The following is a 16,977-nucleotide window of genomic DNA, read 5'->3' on the forward strand; positions in this document are numbered from 1 at the left end:
ATGTCATAAAGGTAAGACACACAGCAAACCAGACAAGCTAGGAGGCCAGAGGCTGTCAACTACAATGAGCTTGCACAAGTAGACAGGCAGACAGCTATATACTGTATACAAACACACACACACACACACACACACACACACACACACAAACCTCTAGCACAAGCTTTTTTGCACTTAGTGAAATTAGTCTTGTGGGTCCGGCCTTAATATAATCAGTGTCCAGTTAATGATTCTAATGGGGAGGGTAGGGTGTGTGTGTGTGTGTGTGTGTGTGTGTGTGTGTGTGTGTGTGTGAGTTTGTGCGTAGCTGCATATTTACGAAAGACAGATTGGTTGTAGGACAGATACAGTAGATAGATACAGTGACGTGACGTCTCCTGTTGCCGAGCGTTAGAGGTCAAGTTCATACTGGACTCTCTTGCCACCCACCAGCTGCCAGTCTCCGGGGACAGATGGGCTGCTTAAGTGTGTGCACACGCCTGTGTGTGTTTTTGTTTCTGGTGTGTGTGCGCGTGACAGAGAGAGAGACACTGGACATCCCTAATCCCCCGTCCCATCCAAGGCTTCAGGCAGTGTCGTGGTGTCGAGTTAATCAAAAACATTAGTACCCCTTCTTTATCCACAACTGATTAAAACACCACAGGTACAAGTGAAGTGACAAATTATATTATTAAAAAAGCACTGACACCATCCAAGGTGACAAGGTGCAAAGGAAAGGCCAAGATATATCAGAGTTATTAGTGCTGGAGTAATTACCTTATCGTGTCCTCAACTACATTCTCAAATCAGTAGCTGATAGAAACAAGCACTAATTTGCATTTTATTTCAGTGACTTTTTGAAAATGAGAGATGTAGCTGAGAAAAGAAGAAAAAAAGAGAAGAGAAGAAAAGAGTCTTCTCTCGGGAGGTAGTTCGACCCCAATGAGTCAGCAAACTGAAGCAATGTTTGCTGATTGTGTGGCTTTCTCTCCTAATCAAAGTGTGAACACAAACTTTACTGTAAATGGCAGTAAGTACATGGTATCCTAATCTTTGGCGCTTCTGGAGTTGTACAGAAAGTAAACTCAGCAGTGCTGGTCAAAAGCAGAACTCACACACTTAGATGCCACTGGAGAGGAAAATAATCAAGCTGTATGTAATCAATTAACCCGGCTAATAGGATGGAGGTAACACCCAGAGGTTAGAGAAGCCTTCAGTTTGTTCACATCCCGCGACTGGCTGGAAAAACATAGGCAGGAAAAGTGAATAGGAAATACTTCCTTCCTGCGCAGCAAACACAGAGGGGCCTTTAAAAGGCAATGGAAACTCAATTCCATGACTACAATGTAAATATGTAATTTGTGGTCTTGTGTGCATATAAAGCATTTAAAACATGACAGTTTAATGGCACCGACTATGATGAGGCAGCAATACTGAACCGTCACCAGTGACCTCTCCTAATTCAATAAACCTCACTATTTATCACAAATCTCAATCTGCTGCCTTGTAACATTCAGGATGAAATGTTTTGCCATAACTGCTCTTTGCAGAAAGACTTTGATGACGAGAACAATGTCGATGGGGCAGGAAGATGTCATTTAGCACTGATATGATTAGTGAATTAATTGAAAGTTCAATCAAAAGAACATGCATCTGCTTTTATCAGTTTTATATCATTTTAATTGAATGTCTATTAGTTTTGGACGATAGATAAAGCAAACTATTTTAAGACATGAATTCGGACTCTGGGAAACTATAATACATTTTCCATTCCATTTACAGCACAATTAAATCAATTAGTTGAAAAAACAAGCAAAAGACGACTCTTAAAAAAGGTATATACTGAACTAAAATATTCAGTTTACAGTGATATAAGCAGCAAATCCCCATATTTGAGAAGCTGATGGGAATGTTTGGCATTTTTGTTTCTATAATGTCTAACAATTACTAATCCATATCTGCCTTTTTATAGACACTTTAAAATGTACATGTGCATATGTTTTTCATGTATCCCAGTGCTTTCTGTGAATGAGTAGGACTTTATCCACATCACACTGCTGTAGTGACGTACTGTACATGGAGGCTCAGTCACATCCAAGTGGAGAGAAAGAAAGAAAAAACAGCCAGTCGATCTTCACAGCTGTCGCTGAGTGAAAGGTGGGACCTGTGGGTGTAAAGTCACCTCTTGACTAGAGATGTAAAGGTTTATGTATTGATTTCCTATCAAATCTATTCTCCTCACCGCCACAACAAGCTCCTGCAGGAAACCACATGGAGGGATAAAACACCATCTTGAGTCTGACCCCGAACTCTGACCTACAGGGCTAAGCCAATCAGCTGCAGCTTTTATCCTGCATGTGTCCGCAGCCCATACAGACATGCGTACACACTGGACTTTTCCTGTTCAGTTCAGTGTCCACGCTTTTGTTCAGGCCTCACAGACACACACAAGCTTTAATCTGACCAGTGTGTTTGGAGGATTAGAAATCAAAGCATGCTGCAGACATTCCTCAACCTCCTTCTCATAGCCATAATGGGCTATTTTGGCTGCTTGTATTCTTAGAAAGTTGAATCTGCCTGCAAAAATAGGACTCTTTTGCAATGCTGGCCTGAGATGACGGCTTTATTATGCTTGTGATGGCAGACAGTGTTGGCAGCTGGCTGCTTAGAAACAGTAGAAGCTGACTGAGGAGTTTCAATAGAGAGATGAGAGAATAAGTACAGGCTTCAAAAGGACGAACTGTGTAGAAAAGGGGGAACAAGAGAAACTGACTACAGCTTAACAGAAGCTGTTCAGTGTCAAATACAGACGGTAAAAAGAACACAACCACTAGAGAGTGATTAGAAGTGACGGACAGAACCAATTGAAAGGGGCTGAATTAGAGGTGATAGTGCCCCCTTTGTCCTGAACTTGCAGCTCTTCAATAAACTAGACTTAATGTAATTCGAGCATGTAACTGTTTTCAAAATGTTGGTGTTTTACTGTCGTGGTAACAGCCACTCAATCCCATACGATAATGTAGCCCCACAGCTGGGTAGTTTTCAATATAATCAGCACAAAGGGTAAACTGATCATCAAACCTAAACATCAAATATCACACATTAGATTAACATAGTAACTAATGAAGTCCTTTAGGAGCTCAACACATATTGCCTAACTACAGGAAATACAATGGGGTGACGGCTCAACAAAACCAAAAGAAAACAAGCTGCCGAGGCTGCGCTTCACTGGCTGAAAACAAACAAAAACGTAAATAATGCAGGGAAACTGACGACAGCTCAACAGCATCACAAACTACAAGCTCTAAAATGACCATGAAGTTGAATCAACACCTTTCTAAAACCGAACACTGTAACCTTCATGAAGATGGGATTTATTGCAGGATTGTCTTATTAGACTGCGTTAGTTTTAGCGAGGGGTATTTAATAAACCATCTCAATGTAGATTAGCTACATTAACTCCCTGTATGTGGCTACTGGCTGTGTACGGCTCAATCTCTGAATCCCAAAACAAACAACAATGTTTTGGACCCAAACTGACAAGAGACCCATTCAGCTACAAGTAAACAGCTTCATTTTGCCATGTTAAATCACTGCACATGGAGGAAGAGCTGGCATGTGGTGCTCATTGGTAACGTTTCTTTGTAGGAGTAACAGTGAAAAAGTCAAACCCATGGCCTGCCAATAGCATCCTCGCCCACATACACACACGCTCGTTTTAAAGCTTTCCGGAGAGATGCTGTGATATCGTAGCGTCTGCTCCGGAGAGAAGAACACACGGCACTTAGCCCAATTGGATTGAGTGATGACCGATGGCGTGGCACATCATCATATTCATTTATCCATCCAGCCCTCCCCCTATTACTATCTCATCTAGAGGCTCTAAACAGACTGGGGCAGTGGATGAATGGATGGATGGATAGATGGCTTCTTTCAGCCCACACTCCAACTTCTGGTTTTGAAAACACGATACCATCCGCACGCCCCACCCTTCCGCTTGTAGCATCAATCTTAACTTCTGCCTGCAGGGAAAGAGACAGATAATACTTTACAATTAATGCCAACAAACTGAACACAGGAGTAAACACAGGGACCAAACACAGCCAAAATCACTGACGGGTAAACTTCGACATTGTCATTCTTATATTTTGGTGTCATGTGGTCATCGTTGTGGCGTTTCTGTCTGCACTGCAGATTTTGTTGCTGAATTGTGAGTTCAACTAGCTGGTGACAAACATGGTGTCTTCTTCTCTCCAGCTGCACCAAACTCCTGTTCACTTTTTTCCCCCAGTAAAAACCAACCATACCAATTATTTGGAGGAAGAAACAAGTTTTCAAACTTGGCAATGATAATGAATTTTATCAGTTGAGCAAAATATTAATTTGCAGTATGCATGTCAAAGGCTTGACAGACATTGTCAAGATTATAAGTGACACTATCCTGACACTAGCTCAAAGTCTCCTCTTCTCAGGGACTGTCAGAGACTGAGCAGTCTGGGTCAACAAAGATCACGACTGCCACGTACTGTTCTTCATCATCTGACTGCTACAAACCTGGCAATCTGCCCCCAAAGCATAGCTGGATATTAGCACGATCACGGCACACACACAGAACAGCTTCTCCATTTTAAAACTGCTGTATCACAGAACCACTCATGCACAGCTGCCACTGTTCCAAAGTAGTCGTACACAAGCACACCCTCCGACACCGTCACTGGTAAGAAATCAACACAATTCAGGTGAGTCTGACATGCATCGTACACTGCAAATCGGCCATCTGCAATACGTGGCATTATCTGTAATAATATTTGTGTAGCTGGCAAAATAATTACTCAAGAAGCAGAGATTAATCATGTGCTACAGTACAATTACAGTTTCTAATTTTATTTTCAACCATCCACTTGAGTGCCTGGAATTGATTTTTTTTATGGCACACCATTTAAAATTACAAGCACTACAGTATATATCTATTTATTCCTGCTCACAGTCTAAGAGAATTTTATGGACAGCATAGTCTGACCCTTTTAACACACCCCAACGTGTACGCACACACACTGACAGGAATAACTTTTAATAACTAATGCACCGGTGCTGTTTTAGGTTTGAGGTTTATTGGCTATAAATCACAGGTATTGCAAGTGAATGTAGGTATATTGATACCGTGCGTGTGTGTGTGTGTGTGTGTACACTTGGAGATGATGTGTCCTCCACTAATGCTATTAGATAAAACATATATATCTGTGATCATCTGTGGCACAAAATAGCTAAACATACTAAAATGTCAAACCTAATCTTCAATCCAGTGTGTGTGTGTGTGTGTGTGTGTGTGTGTGTGTGTGTGTGTGTGTGTGTGTGTGTGTGTGTGTGTGTAGGGGTGACTGGGAGGTGAAGGGCAGAGATTTGTTTTGCGTTTGGTTAGAGGCGGTTTTGTTTTTTGAAATGTTCTTACACTTCAAGTGGTGTATTGTACTAGAGTGCGTTTGTGCGTGTCTGTGTGTGTGTGTGTGTTGCACACGTCTTTTTTCATTCGAGCAAAGCCATTAGATAACGTAGTGATTCCATTTGAAGCCTTTAGCGACATTGCAGTCATGTCGATGAAAACTGTGCTGTGAGCACCACTAAAAGCATGGCTCTCAGCCTTGTGCATGTGCGCGCGCACACACACACACACACACACACACACACACACACACACACACACACACACACACACACACACACACACACAAAAACCACAATCCAAATACACACACCACTTTTCTCTGAAACAAACACGCTGGATGAAACTGGGTGTGTCCCTGACTAAATGATAGAAAACTCACAGATTCAGTGATGATACTAATAAGAGACATGAGGCTGCTACCAATGATATCAGCAAATGTTTCTAATATTAAAAACATGAGGCATGTACTATATATGTTGGAAAAATCACCCTTTCCTCAGTCAGAAACTGCATTTTGGTAATTGTATCCAAGTACAACTTTTCAAATCCATGAAGAATATCCATCACACCTATCTTTCAAACTTTTCATCGCTCACTCCTCCTGCATAAAAACCCACTGTTGTCAAACCGTTACAAAATGAATTCAAAAGATCACAACAAACAAACTGAAAACAAAATGAACAGCCTATTTATTGCAGTGCTTTTTCAAAAGTCGCATATTCACGTGCATTATTGAGCCGACACGTCGCACAGTGTAAACAAAGGTGTTCATTAATAAAGTAGGTCTACTTTATACGATATATGGGGTTCCTTAGGGCTGAATACGTATACATCTATACAACTAAAATTAGCTAAATTAGCTAAAAAAGAATATTTTCCATAAACATATGAGTATCTTCAGATTAGCATTTGTCATCATTTTTGACATTTTTTATTGACAAATCACTTAGCCGATTAACAAAAGAATAAACGTTAGATTAAACCATGACTTAAAAAATACAAATATTGCAGCTCTTCTCAGGATAAGTGATTGGGGACAATAGAGGTATGGATCAAAGTAGTTTTTGCCCTCATCTCAAGAAAAGGAAAACTAGATGAACATTGTATAGAAACATGACATGAGTATGTGTGTGAGCATCTCAGGGACATCGCTACAATACAATTACAGTGAGGCAGAGCTTGTTAAACACTGGAAGTTAATAAAGGGAGGGAGACAGACAGAGAGACCCATATCTGCGGGTAAGACAAGATAAAAGGGAGACCAACTGATATGAGATAGATGAATGACAGACTGACAGAAACCGACAGGCAGACAGAAAGAAAAACAGACAGAGACTTCGGGTCAGTGTGGCCCAGAACAGACAAGACTATAAATAGATCCAATCCTCCTCCGGCTTACAGCCCTGAATCACACTGACCTGGCCTGCCCTGCATCACCAAGCATAGAGACAGAGACACAATGAGACAGAAAGTGAGAGACACAGAAACAGAAAAAGAGAAAGGCTGACAGATGGAGGCGTACGGAAAAACCAGAGAGGAGGAGGAGGCGAGTTTCTGACAATGATTTTATATGATCTCTCTTTCCTTCCCTTCCAGTCACCACTTCCTCCATCAACAAGTGACTCCAGTCTGACGTCCCGTCGCTGTGAGAGGTCAGTCTGGTGTCAGTGGGACAAAGCTGAGGCTCATGTCTCCTACTCAGAGCCAACAGTGTAATGATGTAAACAAGATGAGGAGTGATGGGAGATAATAAGGGGAAAGATAAAGATAGTGTTGATAATGTCACAAGTCTGATGACAGTGGTGATAATACCAATGATGGTAATGAACCCAAAATATGTTACTTGTAGCTACAAGCATTAAACACCAGTAGTAAGCTGGTACTTCTTTCGTTTTGGACGTTTTCAGGATCATTATTTATTTGAAATTAAGAAATGACATTACAGAAACTAATCCCAGTAAGTGTCTGTTACTTTGACATTTGGGGGTCGGGTTGTTTGCTGTCTTACCGGGAGTTTGGTGGAGGCTTGATATCGGTTTGATCTGTGTTCAGTGGGCAGACTGGTCCACCATAGGGTAGATGGGAGCCTCAACCAAAAGAGAAATGGCCTCATGGTCAAGCTAAAGGACAGTAAGATCATCTGGGGACCATGAATGTCTCTGCAAAATCCATGGGAATCAATTTGATAGATATTGATAGGTATTTCAATCTGGATCAAGGTGGAGAACTGAACAATGTTGCCGCCCCCACTGCCACTAGCATGACTGAAAGTAATCTAACTACAGAAGAGCACTTAGATATTGTAAACTACAAGTACAGAAACAACTCCAGTGGCCCTTCCCTAATAAAGAATCCACATTCATGATTAGAAATCTTACCTTCTTACCATCTTATCTAAATTCCTGCGATCAATGTATAAAACTGTGACTAACTATGAGTCCAGGTGCACAGGTCATTCAAGTTTAATTTGTTCGGACCCTGTAGCTGCTCCCAGTCATTTCAAATTGTACTCTGAACACGAGTCTTGTGTTTACATGGGTTAAACACGCTGCAGCTCAAGTTAAACTTATGATTATGAGAACAGGACTTGCACAGTCATAGTTCTTGCGTGCTTTTCTGTTCTCAAATTTAGGATGAAAAACAGCAGCACGGTAGTCTGTATGCCTGTTTGTGTGTGTTGGGGTCTGAGAGATATCAGAGGAACTCAACCAAAACATGTAGTGACACACTGTGTATCCTTCTCCCCTCTCATTTTGTTTTTCACTCTGTTCTGCAGTATGTTCTGCATGCTTTAAGAGACAGTTTCAGTCAGCGCGTGTGGCACACTGGATGTGTTGAATTGAGCCATTAAATGAAGCTTTAAAAGGATAGTTTGGGTTATCTGACGTGGGATTGTGTGAGGTAGTCATCCATAGTCAGTGTATTACCCGCAGTAGACTCGGATGAGCTCACAGTTTGGGTAAGTAGACACGAGTATCGGCACAGAACCTGAGTGATGTGCTGCTGTGGACAGGGTCAGCAGAAAACACTTGTTTCGGCCGGAGAAAAAAGCCAAGTGTACGCTTTATTTTGAGTATTTTCACAGCTTTAACTTGCCGTCAAACAGCCTTTTCCTTTGGAGCTACATTTTCTCAACTGTTGGACTACCATATTACTACGCACAAACGCACCTGAGGCGCACACTTTATGACGCCGCCGATCAGCTGTTTGAGTCAGAGAGAGCTAAGAGTCAGCTGCATCTGGAAAAACATTTCACTGTACCTGCACTTTCTTCGATGATACTCTATTTGAGCTGGTAAACTCAGTGACGTTTGCGGTTCATGCACTGAATCAAAATATTAAGGCATATACTGTTTAGTACATGCCAAGAGTAATATGAAAGTAATTAAGTTATATCAGTTAATTTATGATTACTCAGATAAACCTTTATGTGAGCAAGATAACCTGATTAACGTGTCAGCATGACACATGTCAATAGTCATATTATCCTACACTGATAATAGTCAAATTACTTGAGGGCAGATAGAGTTGAGGGGAGGAAGCAACGTGACAGAAAGACACTATATGAGGTGAAAGGGACAAGTGCATGCTGGGGTTTTAAAAACAAATGTAAGTTGACTTGTTATTGTAGTCTGACCTGCTCATTTGTCCCCTGCATCAACACAGTCAGCAGCAGTAGGAGCTGCAGCAGAGAGTCTGACGGACAGCTCAGGCAATGAAGGCACTTTAAAACCCTTAGTAGTCAAGTCTGACCACGCAGACATGATAAACAGGTTTATATTGAGTGTTGCTAACGCTCTCCAAGAATATTGTTATCTCTGATGTCCATCACGAATAAATGTCCACAAATCCACTTAGAAATCACAGAAGAAAGACAAATCTCCAGAACTTGCCTGAAGATGTTTTCTTCAGTATAAGAGTAATCCAATGATAGCTGTCTGTACATCCATTTGAAAAGAGGAACTGATAATAGCTGATTCAGCGTGCTGCTATTGGCGGCAAACAAATACAGACCAAAAGAAATCGGGGGGAATTGGGGACATTTGACTCTGATCATTGACTCTGATTTCCTGTTATTCACATCATGTGAATGTAATCACCACAATCAGTGTTATGGTCACGTGGACGAAGTAAATACAATTGAACTTTTCCCGTGAAGGTGGATGACTATTTGTGCCTTTGATTGATCAAAACAACCATGACATGATGACCTTTGGGGGAATAAAGGGCTGTAGAGTCCAAAATGGAGGAAGCCAAATACACCTTCTTTTTAGTGTCACACCTGACCTAGATTTCTTTCTTTCGTTCCTTCTCTGAAAGGTAAACTGTTTACACTGGACAGATGTCAACATCGCAGCAAATGGCAACAGGCTGAACATACACACTGTGGATTTACTGCTAGCTATCGTGGCTTATGTCAACGTTGTTATAGGATAATCAAGACATATGCTGGAGTAAACAAGAGAGCTGGAAGGGGCCGTTTCTCAAATGAACCACATAACTAATCCACCATGTATTCCCAAACTTCAAGGTTATTATTTTCCAAGGAGAAAACAGAGAAATAACTTATTAAATGTATATCCTTATATTAGTGACTCTAGACATGTAGAGTGTGGGAGAGGCATGAATCAGAAGTTTGTTCAAATTTCAATTCAAAATGTTGTTGATATTGGGAAATAAGATGTATAAATATATATATATATATATATATATATAAATATAAATTTAATTCATCAAAATTGTGTCTTGAATCCAAAAGTGAACCAATTGGAAGATGTTGAACGTTTTATCAAGTTTATACAAAGCATAGTCTTTAGCATGATCTAAAAGTTAACCAGCTCATGCAATAGAAACCAAGCTCTGCCGTTAGGTGTTTGTAACCTAAAAGCACCTTGGGAGTTGTAGTCAACTCCTCTCCTTTGTGTTTTTATGTAGGCTTACACAGGCTTATACTATTGAGTAGTTCACAACGAACCAGAAATTTTGCAAGACCAGTCCAGGCTGTAGAAGTTCTCCAGAAGTCGGTTTCTGGAGATTGATTGATCTAACCCTACACAGGAAACCTCCACCTGTAGACATGCTAACATACTGGAGTTTAGCACATTAGGATGTTAGTTTGAGAAATAACCTAAAGTGACCTGAAGTGTTGGATGAGTCAAGATGACCTTTTGTTATCACTAGATGAAAAGAGGATAACCAAAGTCATAAAGATTTACCCTTAAGGGATCATGAAGCAGGTTTGATGGCAATCCACCCAATAGAGGAAATTTTACTCTGGACCAAACTGTTGGATCACCAGACCAATACTGTCATCCAAACAAAAGAACCAACACCCCTGAACGAAAGTGGGAAAATATTTCATATAGATGTATTGTGGTATTGTGCAGAATCCCTTTTTAACCTTCATTTTTTCATTAAATTTGAAGTGAGAAAATCCTGGGCATTAGTGCTGCATCATCATCTCATCATTTTTGTCCAGTGACCCCGAACTAATGTTCTTAGTGTCACTGTTCTCTCAAAATAATGGATGAGAGCAGTGAGCTTGTGAAGCATGTGAAAGTTTGACGTTCCTTTCACTCAGTGGAAGTGAGAAACACTGACATCACCGCATCCCCAAAAAGTAATAACACAGCTCAATATAAACAGGTGCCACCGGTGCTTTTCTTACATTGCTGCAGGTCCTGTTTTTTTCCCCCTACTCTTATCTCAACTACGCTACACTGAGGCTAAGCAAATACAATATGAGATTAAAGGTAAATTAGATTTATCACAACTACTCTGCCAGTTCACTGTGCCATCATGTCATTACGTACAGTTTCCATTAGCATGGTACTGTTGCTAGTGTAACTCAACAACTATACCAAACAACGTTTAAAAAAGATGTGTGATGACAACACCCAAATTAGTACTAAGAATAGATCTGGAGGCAAATACTGGCACCTTTATTCCAGCACATAAATAACACTGCCCGGGTTTCCAGCCTTGATGTGTCAGAGTGCAGCCTTGATCCTCGTTTTGTGATAACTAATCACTGATGAGCGGCTGTTCCAGGGAGACAGACAGACAGAGAGAGAGACACACACACACACACACACACACAAGAGAAGGGACAATGACCTCCATTGTGTTGAGAATGCCAGACCTTATGGTAAGACATGAAGAGACACACATGAACAAACATCCAGTTACAAAAATTTAATGCAGCCTGTAAAGCTGTGTAAAGAGTGACAGCTGACGTAGATCGTGTCTGACAGCTGAGCAGAGATACTTGCACAGCCTGTATGAGCAAGTTAATCCTCCTAAAAAGCAAATAATGATGTTATTCTATATTTGCCAGAAACGTTCTACCGTTCCTATGTGTTGATATTTATGTTCGATATTTAAGTAGAAGCTTGTGGAACAAGTCCTGTTCGTTATATGTGCATAGACCAACGTTAACACATGGGATCGTACGTTGTATGGGCTTGACTTGACAGGGTGCAGGCTTTTAACGCTTTGTGTAAGCGATGAGCTGCGTGCGCTGCCTGAGCTGCACAGGTTGGAAAGGATTATTATGCCTCCATGTATATTGTATCATGGCCACTTGCCAGTGATTAAAATAACTGTTTATTTACATTTCGGTTCACAAATATTGCTCAGCTGCTGAAGCTGAGTTTAGTCGTCGTGCAGGACAAATGTGATTAAAAGATTTTAATATAGACAAATATTTGCACAGTGTACCTGGAAGGATGTGACACATCATGACATGCAGGATGTACATCTCGTTATTTTCCTTTTTTGGCAAGTACTGGGTTAATTAAATACATACCAGTCCACAAGTCCACATAAAATGTGTCTTATTTTAGCCAATTAAGGGAAAAAAATATCATCCAAGTTACTATTTTTATCTAAAATGATCCTAGATCTGGATCTAGAAAAAGTGCTGAAATCAAACTCCCCTAATATTGTGGCAGCTCATTTTGTTATTATAATCCACTGGTGATCGAGTGGAGATTCAATCCACTAAACCTCCACAAAACCTGCATCATTGCCCACATTTTCACAAAAGTGTGTCAGGGCAGCAGGCCCTGAATGGGACCATTATTGTGAGCAGACTTTTATTATGAAAGGCTGTTTTGATTGTAACCTTGGAAGCACACACAAACGCACCAACTGTGTTGGTGGTGCGCCAGTCAACACAAGTACATACTTCAACCAAGTCATGCTGCGGCACAATCAACTCTATTGAATTTATTGGGATACTAAAAACTGCTATTAGAGCTGCACAGCAGCTTTCAGATAGGATTATCAAATGATTTTAACTTTGCCAAGAGCTTGCAGGTAGGTGTCAATTGTTAAGGTGAAACTACGATTAAACAGACAAAGCTGACAAGGCATCACACAGATGAGAGAACAATAAACTGAGTGTGTGTGATCGACTATGGGCGTGTGTTTGTATGCGGTTGGTCAAACATCCTCCACTTGGGAAAACAGCAGCCTTGTGCAAAGAAACCTTAGTGTAAATGGAGATAATGACAACAAAAGGTGAACAAATATTGACACAGATCACTATGTTGTGTGTGCATGTGCGTTTGTCTGTGTTTCTTTATATTTCGAGCCAAATTTGGATGTCAGAGCGGTTGGTTTGCATCTTGTAAAATGAAAAGTCAAAAGCATTCACCAGTTAAATGATCTGATATGCAAAGTGACGTGTTGTAGACAGAACAGTTTGTTGCTTGGATAAATAACAGCCAGCTTTAAAAAAGGAGATTACTGAGTGAAATGAGAACTAGAGAGTGATGTGGTAAAAGAAGTAAAATGAGGCAGAAACAGCGGTATTTAGAAATATGTAACTCATGACAATGAAGTATGTTTTGGCAGTATCAAAATAAATGAAACATTCAGGCAACCATATCTGGCTGAAGTATTTAAAGCCTCCGCTCTGTACAAGACTTAAAATATTTTTAAGTTGACTTAATTTTTATCTTGTTCCCACAACTAAAAGTTTTTCACATATTCATCGATAGCATTTCAACACTGTGTCCAACCTCCCGACCCAAAAAGGCTAATGACGGGTCAGAAACACTTGAGGGATGCAGTTTGTCAATCTGCAGTCCAGTCCAGCTGTCCGGCTGTTTTTAAGGAATTAAACTATACATCTTGTTTTTAGATCCAAATGTTCAGTAGGAACCAATGTGCTTGTGGCCGAGTGCCACAGGCAGGGTAGGAAAGTATTGAGAGATGGACTAAAGGCCATTATATACTCCAGAACAGATGTGGGGCGTGAACAGCAGGACGGGCAGCTTTTTACACTAGACTTAGTGTCTGCGAATGTAAATAATAATTTTTATGATGTGACAATGCGATGGCAAAGTTTAGGTTCGGTTTTGGCACTGAAACAACTTGGACTGTCATGGTTGTCATGGTTACAATATTTAACATGTGGTCAAGCATGCGTGTCTCTCTATAACCACGGCACTACAGGACGCTGTCATTTGAATGTAAACATGTCGTTTGAAAAGAATGATGCTGTTTCACATGAATGAAGGAAGTCACCTAACAATAAAACAACCTGTGCCCCGCCCCCACCCCCCCCCACCCCACCCCCCCGAAATGGCAGGAGGTTCTCATCTCTTCTTGAGGTTAGCGGCTTCAGGCTACATTAGCTCCTATGAGCATAAAATAACCTGAATCTCCCATCAAACTGTTGGCGGTCAAATTGTATTGTGGGAAATTCAGGTTTTGAAAGTGAAAGCGTGAAATAAAAATAACAATATCTCTGGTTCGACAGCTTTAGATGAGAGCAATGCTAAACCGGGGGAGTACTATTTCCGACTAGCAGAAGTGTTTTTTTACCTTTCCCTTTGGTCTACTTTCAAACCATGAACACATACACCACACAGATTTTACCCTGGAAAATTACTCTGTGAATTAAAATCCCGACATGTAAATTTTAACTTCGATGGGTCCCGCCAGATTAAAGCCCTCAAAAACCAAAGTAAACAACAAGTCACATTTTTCTAAGACATTTTCTGGAAAACATCAATTTGTGTGATTGACAGTCCGGCTTCCTCAGGCTTTGAGGACTTTGAGTTTTAAATGGTAAACCTGACCGCACTGTGTTACTATTCATTATACATGACACCCAGTGAATATGGTGACCATGTTATGTAATCTTGGCTGTCAGGTGTGATGGGTAGGATGCATGCAAGGTAGCCGTTACCATGGAGACAAGCTGCTTGATTGACAGCAGGAGAGTGAGTGTGTGATCAGGAATAGATTATCCCCTGGCATGTCTGCCACACACACAGTCAGGCAGAGCTAATGGTCTTTTCAGGAATTTATCAGTGTTTACTTTGAATATCAAAAAAAAATGTAAAACAATGTGATTTGCCAAAGAGATTACGGATAAATATTGGCAAAAATAGTATTAGCAAAACAACAATCTGTTTGTGGCAAAATACTGAAAATGCCAAATTGAATTAAGCTGCTCGTTTTGTCAGAGTCTAAAACCTCATGACATAGAGCATCATAGAAGACGAGTAAATATTGAAATTTAATGAGAAAATTTAGCTTTGGGTGGTCACGCCCCAGTTTCACATCACCCCAAACAAACCAAGTTTCTCTGAACCGCAACATCCTCAATCCACCTACACCTTAAATAAAAAATACAGGTGTTTTTTTTTTTTTGTAATAAAAACCAAAGAAACATCAACTTCACTTGTGGCTCACATGCGGAGCATTTATGCACATATGAAGAATGGTAAGGTGAAACTTTTATGAGGCAGACAGGTGGAGAGAGACAGAAAAGCAAGAAAGAGACACAGAGAATAAAATTTGGAGACTTAGGTGCAAAGCTTTGCCAGCATGATGTGATCACATTGTCACATACACACAGACAAGGACACACACACCAACACGCGTTATTGCTCGATGCCTCTCCCGTGTGTGTACCAAGCTTTATTGCCTTCTCAATCTTCCAACCGTCGCAATAAATAATCTCAATAAAAACCTCTCCATTATGAAAACTGTATTATTTCACTGTTGCTAACTTACTTACCTGTTAAGTGTAATTACTGCACCAGCTCACAACTAAATATGATACATACACAGTGCATTCAACCACCTCTGTTGCTCTATCTCTGCTGTACCATGAATCTATACTGTGTGTAGAGCTGCAACGATAAGTCGATTAATCAATTAGACGATCAACAGAAAATTAATCAGCAACTATTTTAAGAATCAAATGATTGTTTTTACAAATAAATGCAAAAAACATTTAATGGTAATTAAATGTAAGAATTTGCTTCTTTGCTTGGTCTTACATTATAGCAAATTGAATATATTTCACTTTTGTGTGGACAAAACAAGACATTTGATGACATGATCTTGGGCTCTGGGATTTCATGATGGATATTTTTCACAGCTTGCAACTGACAATTATTTTCATTAGCAATTCTTCTGCCAATTACAATAATTGTTCAGTCTGCAAACTGTCGGAAAATAATGAAAATGTGCATCACAGTTTCTCAGATTAAAATGTGACGTCTTGTTTTGTTCAACCATCAGTCCAAAACAGTTTCAGTTTACATCTATATAAAACTGAGAAAAGCAGAAATTCCTCACAGGAAGCAGAGTAGTAGTCTGTGTTTCTGCCAGAATAGAGTAGAAATATTAGCATGAGCATCTGCACGCTCCACACTGTGCGTATAGTCATTATGTAACGAAAGCTTTCGAGCAATGGCTTTCTTCAGTTGTTATACATGAACACAATTATGCTGCCACTTTCAGAAGAGGGACATACAAACAAGACCTCCTCCATGACTCACACACATTGATGTTACAACAACTGACAAGTAAGCGCATACACACGCACGCACACGCCGTAAGATTCTCTAATGTAATGTAATCCAATGAAGTGTTGGCAGACAGACTTCCCTTCGAAACACACTCACTAGTTTCCCTGGAGTGAAGAGCACAGGCAGAATGGACACGAACACAGTAGGGCTGAAAATAATTATTATTTAAATCTTCAATTAATCTCCTGAAAATTCCATTATTTAGTCGATGAATTATCAGGTCTATGAAAAATCTGAATAAAGGTAGACCACCAGACTGAAATTGTGCATCTCTTTGTGGTCACTTTGTATCACCTCCACATTGTCTCTCTATGACTTTTGAAACATACAAACGGTTAAGGTCCCTCCACCTGTGCGTGGTACGCACATTCATTAGCTATTTATCAAGCAGAAATGCCAATCACTACTTCCAGCTTCTCAAATGTAAGGATTGATACTAGGGCTGCACGATGTGCAAAAGAAATCATATTGCGATTATTTTGGCAGATATCGAAATATGCGTTTTCGGTTGGAATGGTCGTTCTTGCATTTGATTTTCACAAAAAAAATGTTTAAATGACGACATGATTTTTGTTGGGGCTTGTAGCATCTTCCTTTACGTCTGGAGAATATGATTTGTAGGCTGAGGCATCTCTGTAGCACCGCAACACTTATGGTGCTAACAATGCACAACAATGTTGAGACACGTTTCACCTTCATCAAAAAGATTGAAGCTCC

General features: G+C 40.3%; 1 protein-coding gene across 24 annotated transcripts in view; it reads right to left on the bottom strand.

The window, feature by feature from the left end:
• Nucleotides 1–16,977, bottom strand: part of LOC111227433 (calcium/calmodulin-dependent protein kinase type II subunit gamma) — a 62,037-nt gene that overhangs the window by 33,527 nt on the left and 11,533 nt on the right. The window lies entirely within an intron of this gene.

The sequence above is a fragment of the Seriola dumerili genome, unplaced genomic scaffold (genome assembly GCF_002260705.1).
Source record: "Seriola dumerili isolate Sdu_G_001 unplaced genomic scaffold, Sdu_1.0 BDQW01000187.1, whole genome shotgun sequence".
In the NCBI taxonomy this organism is placed as follows: Eukaryota; Metazoa; Chordata; class Actinopteri; order Carangiformes; family Carangidae; genus Seriola; species Seriola dumerili.